Source organism: Tupaia chinensis, unplaced genomic scaffold (assembly GCF_000334495.1).
Source record: "Tupaia chinensis unplaced genomic scaffold, TupChi_1.0 Scaffold000217_1, whole genome shotgun sequence".
NCBI classification, from domain to species: Eukaryota; Metazoa; Chordata; class Mammalia; order Scandentia; family Tupaiidae; genus Tupaia; species Tupaia belangeri.
This window is the reverse complement of record NW_006159692.1, coordinates 7,107,308-7,113,300: the sequence shown is the minus strand read 5'-3', so window position 1 is coordinate 7,113,300 and position 5,993 is coordinate 7,107,308. Positions and strand designations below refer to the sequence as shown.

Below are 5,993 nucleotides of genomic sequence, written 5' to 3'. Positions count from 1 at the left end.
CTCTCTGTCTGTCGGGCGAGCGCACGTGCCTTATAGCGAAAACCTCTCAAAAAAAAAAAAAAAAAAAAGAACAGAGCTTCAGGAACTTATAGAACTATAATAAAAGATCTACCACGCCAGTCAGTGGCGTGGTGGTTACAGTGGCTGTATCTCATGTGGCCAATTGTGTGGCTCGAGTCTAGAACTTGCGGCTTGAGAAAAGACATCAAGCACATGTGCGTGTGTGCTCAAGATCCTGAGCTGAGAATGGAGAAGGGATTGTGGTGTAGCCATCCCTCAGGGAGGGATTTCTCACTTTCCCTCTCCTTCTCTGGCAAGCACATGCAAACTGAAAAAAACAATAATTAAGTTAAATTACAAAAAAAAAAAAAACTTAAAAAAAAAAAAAAAAAAAAAAAAAAAAAAACTATCACCTGGGCCAGCTGGTGACATCAGAATTAAGGCAGTTAGATCTCACATGGCCAACTGCGTGGTTTAAGGCCTGGATTCCATGGCTTGAAAAAACATGCCAGGTACACGTATATGCGTGCCCAAAATCTCAAGAGGAGAATGAAGGAGAAGGGACTGCAGCAAGGCCATCCCCCTGGGGGGTGCTTTCTCACTTTCTTTTACCCTTTCCTTCTCTCTCTCTCCACATGTGCCCCATAGCCAAAAAAAAAAAGCAAAAATTTAAAAATAAATTTAAAAAATACCTCTATCACTCATGTTATCAGAGACTCAGAAAGGAAGAGGAAAAACTGTGCAGAAAAACAGTATTTGGAGAAATAATGGCTGAGGCCCAACATAGGCGGTACAGTCCATAGAGCAGTGGATTTCAATGCTAGGACCTAAATGGCCAACCACAGGTCCAGATCCGTGGGCTGGCTGGAAAACATGCCAAGTGTGTGGGTGCTCAGGATCCTGAAGAAATGAGAGTGTGGGGTGCTTTCTGTCTGTCTCCCTCATGTACCCACACATGCTCTCTATCATTAAAAACAAAGGAAAGAAGAGTTGAGGGCTGGCCCTAGTGGTTGAGGGAGCTAGGTCCTAAATGGTTGACTGATCAAACCCCAGCCCTGGCATCAGCAGATGGCATAATGACTATGTCGCTGGACTCCCACATAGTCGACTGCAGTTCAAGTTCCGAACCTAGTGGTTAAACTCATACCGGGTGCATGTGCATGCCCAAAGTCTTGAGAGGAGAATGAAGAGGGGATTGTGGTGTGGCCGTCACTCCTGGGGGTGGGGGGTCTCACTTTCTGTCTTTCTCTCTGACGAGCATGTGTGCCCTATAGCAAAAACCTCTCAAAAAAAAAAAAAGCGCCTTAGCCCTGACAGCATGTGATGTGTGCATGCATGTCCAAAATCCTGAAAAGACAGAGAAATGGAGAACAGATTGTGGTGTGAGCACGCCCCACTGGTACTTTTTCCCTCTCCCTCTCTCTGTCTCTTTGTTTCTCTCTGGCAAGCAAACATGCCCTCTGTCAATTTTAAAAGAAAACAATGGCTGAAAATTGTACTAATTTTGAAAAAAAATGACATCAAAGAGTAAAATAGGAAAGCTATTGTTATAGTTGGGGAGATAGAGACAATAATCTCATAAATATTTACATTAATGATGTCTCCTGAGACGCAGTGAGTTCCAGCCCTTGTGAGAAGGTGTTATTTCTTCTAAGAGATATTGTTATAAAATAAAGAGCTGTCAGAATCTCAGGTGGCAGGTGTCGTGCTGGTTAAGGGCGCTGGACCTCCACATGATTGACGGCAGTTCAAGTCTTGGACTTGGTGGTTTGCTTTCTCACTTTCTTTCTCTCTCTCTCTCTCTCTCTCCTTATTTTTCTCTCACACTCTGTCCCTTTCTGGTCAAATAAAAAAGTAAAGTTAAATAAAATAATTCATCAAAAATAAATAAGTAAATGAACTCTCTCTAGCTGCATGCACTCACCATCCTTTGTGCTTCCATCAGTCATGTTGTAGATTGGCCTGATGCCAGGCTTATGCCTTCAGACTTTCAAGCAGCCAGAATTGTGAGTTAATAAACCCTCTTCCTTTACAAATCACAATGTTTCAGAAATTTCTGTAAGCAACATAAAAATGGACTAAAGCAACTATAAAGAACTCAACATATAGGGACCAGCAGTTGGCAGAATGGCTATGTCACTGGACTCCCATGTACTGAACCCCGGTTCAAGTCCCAGACCCAGTGGCTTAAACTCAGGCCGGGCACGTGAACGTGAGTGCCCAAGATCCCAAGAGGAGAATGGAGGAGAAGGGGTTGCACCGTGGCCATCCCCCCTGGGGGGTGATTTCTCACTTTCTGTCTCTCTGTCTCTGTCTTTCTGGTGAGTGCACATGCCCTATAGCAAGAAAAACTCTCAAAAAAAACAAAAACAAACAAAAAAACTCCTAACATATAAATTTGGCAACTTAGACAAAAATGTTCCAATTTTAAAAGCTACTACCCACAATTCGCGCAACATGAAATATTCTGAATAGCCCTATAATTACTTGGAAATTGTATTCGTAAATTAAGCCCTCCCCCTTCCCTCAGAATTTCCAGACTCAGAAGGTTTTACTAAAAATCTATAACGAACTTTGGGGACGGCAGGTGGCCTGGTGGTTAAGAGAGCTAGACTCCCAGATGGCCAAGGGTCACACAAATCATGGACCTGGAGACTTGCTTTTTCACTTTGCCTCTCTGTCTCTCTGTTTGCCACTCTATGGTCAAAATTTAAAATAAATCAACAAAAATTAAATAAGATCTTTTTTTTGAGAGGTTTCTGCTATAGGGCACGTGCGTTTGCAAGAGATGGGCACAGGAGAGTGACAAAGTACCCCCCAAAAGGGATAGCCTTGTGGCAATCTCTTCGCCATTCTCCTGTTGAGATTTTGGACACGCAAGCGCATGTACCCAGCATGTCCCTCAAGCCACTGTATCCAGGACTCCAGTCAAAGTCAGGCATGGATTCAGCAGCCTTGACCACCACACCACAGGCTGACTCGGATTTACTTGCAATTTAAGGCTATAATATTCAATAGTGTGTACATACCAAATTTTGTTGAATGTAATACCAAATTGTATGTATATACCAAGGTGTCCATACACAAAATTGTCCATTTAGTATTATGGACACTTGGGCTACTTGCACCTTTTGACTGTTGTGAAGAAGTTATTAGGAACATATGAGTGTACAAATATCTCTTGGAGTCCTCGCTTTCAGTTCTTTTGGATATATACCCAGAAGGAGTATTGCCACATCATATGTTAATTTTCTTTTTGAGGAACTGCCATATTGATTTCCACGGTGGCTCTATGGTTGTACCATTTTACCTTGTAATGGAAAGGGCACGTTTACTATTTTTTTAACTAATATTTTAAAATAATTATTTATTAAACTTTATTTATTTGAGTTTGACCAGAGAGGGATGGAGTGAGAGAGAGAGAGAAAGTGAGAAAGCAAGCCACTGGGCCCGGGATTCGAACCGCAGTGGACCATGTGGGAGTCCAGCGCCCTTAACCACTATGACACCTGCAGGCCCCATCACATTTCTTATTTTTTTAACATGGAAAGAAATAACTATATGCAAAAATCTTTTTGTTTTTTGAAAGTTTTTTTCTTTTTGCTATATGGCGCTTGCACTCACCAGAAAGACAGAGAGACAGAGAGATAGAAAGTGAGAAATCACCCCCCAGGGGGGATGGCCACTCTGCAATCCCTTCTCCTCCATTCTCCTCTCGGGATCTTGGGCACGCACGCACATGCGCCCGGCGTAAGTTTTAGCCACCGGGTCTGGGACATGAACCGCTGTCGGCTACATGGGAGTTCAATGACATAGCCATTACACTAACTGCTGGTGCCTATATGCAAAAATCTTAATAATAAAATACAATAAATGGTGCCAGCTCCCTGGTGCAGTGATTAAAGGCTGTTGAAAAGACAGGAGCCCACATGTACTCACTGTCAGGAATACCCAGAATCTGATGGGCTAGAGAATTAGAGAAAAGGGACTGGACTATGGTGTGACCCAGACCCATGAAGGGTGTTTTGTTTCTCTGGCCTCACTGCCCTCTCCTGCCCCGGTATGCCACAAACACACACACACACACACACACACACACACACACACTCTCTCTCTCTCTCTCTCAGGCTCTACTATCATAAATAGAGAAAATATATGGATCCTGGGACAAAACCCTGAACCCACCCCCAGTCTACTATATAAATTCAGGCACTCTTCAAAATGAGCTTTCAAAAGCAACCTGTGGGAAATGCATTCAAGAGCATGATTAGAAAAAGCAAATGGCTGACTACACAAGCAGCAGAAAACTGAAACCAGGAGGCAAAGGAAATCAAAGAGGAAATACTTTAGAATAAGGTATACAAATTTAGTGAAGCTATTGAAGATTGAGGATAGAGAGAAAACCCCGATTAAGAGGAAGATAGATTTCTGGGCGAGAAAGTTCAGAGGTCTGGAAATACTTCCTCAGGGAGCAGGTTGGGGAGAAGATGAGATGTTTTGAGTAACAAGGCCTGTGCAAGTTTCTGACTCTAAGCACGTCAATGCATTGCCTCAAAAAATAAACTAAAATATAAAGAGCCTCTTCTTTTAACACACCTCGATACGCGTTAAGGAGCCCCTGAAGGTGGGTGTTGCCTCTCAGTCCTCCAGTTTCTGGAATGCCCCCCAGGTTCAGGGGCCCCCCCCCCCCCGAAGGGCCTCCTCAGACTCGATCCCTGGTCTCCATCTGCCTCACGGAGACTGAGTTCTCTGCCCTCCCTCCGCCACATCTCGCCGCGACCCCAAATCTCAGCTCTGTGGTCCCCAACCCCCAGGGGCCTCAGGCCCCGCCGGGTTTCGGGGTGAGGCCTCCACCTGCGACACGCCGCCCGCCGGGACGCCCTCACCTCGGGCTCTGAGTCTCCACGCTCCCGCTCGCACCTGCAGCACCTCGATCGTCCCTCGGAGCACCTAGAGGAGGTTGGAACGCCGAGAACTCGCCAGTTGAGGCTGAGGCCGTTGAGACTTGTTTACCGTCACCATGGAAACTCCGCGGCGCGCTCTGGGCGGGGCTTCCGAGGGGCGGGGCCAGGCGCGAAGCAGGCCCGAGGCCTCGGCTCCCGCGGAAAGAGCAAGCGGCGCTTCCGGAAGCCGGGGAGGGGCTTGCTCTGGGCGGGGGGGGGCCCCCGGGGGCTCGGGTTTTTTTGCCGGCGCCCAGCCGAGGGGGGAGGGGAGGGCTGTGCTGGTGGCCCCGGACCCCTGGGTTCCCCCGGCTGGGTGAAGCACGCCGTTTGGAGAGCTCACCGCACGGCTGGTTTGGCGACCACCGTGTAAAAAACAAAAAGCAAAAAACGTTTCCTGTGGAGAAAGAGAAGTACGGGGACAGGACGCGCAGCGTCCTGGGGAGACAGTCATTGGTCTCCACTCCATATCAGATTGCACCACGTGGCCCTGGTCCCACCAGACAGGGCTGGCTTCAGGCGCAGTCCTCAGGGACAAAGTGCAAGGCCAGAGCATGTCAACACTGTGACCTTCAGTTTGGACAAACACCAGTCCAGTTCACTATCATCTGAATTCCTGCTACTTCCGGCCCGCCGTTGGCCTGTTTGCTCTGAACAAGACAATTTCCCAGTCCGTGGCGGTTACTCGTTAAGCAAATGCCGGCTGTGCGAGTTAGCAATATCTGGGGCCCCAGGAGCTGCCATTTCATTGAAAGCTGCTAAGATATGTTCATTTACTTTCCACCTAAACGTGATTAGGTTAAGAAAACAGGATCATTGTTCAAAAAAAAGCAGCCCTGAGGACCCACGGTTTGGTAGCTGGGCCCAGATGTGCCGATGAACATAATTTCACAGAACATTTACATAGGTGAGATCTCTGCAGTGTAATGAAGGGAGAAGAAAGACAGCTCTGTAATCGGGCCTGAGCTGTATTCATGCTGGTAAAATTCATTCTGTATGCTGTAAAGGTACAGACTGATTGAATGTTAAAAAGAAGAAAGTAAACGGGACTTA

General features: G+C 46.5%; 1 pseudogene; it reads right to left on the bottom strand.

Annotated features, from left to right (window-relative positions):
• Positions 1–5,126, bottom strand: part of LOC102498448 (heterogeneous nuclear ribonucleoprotein F-like) — a 42,863-nt pseudogene extending 37,737 nt beyond the window's left edge.
• Positions 5,127–5,993: the final 867 nt, after the last annotated feature.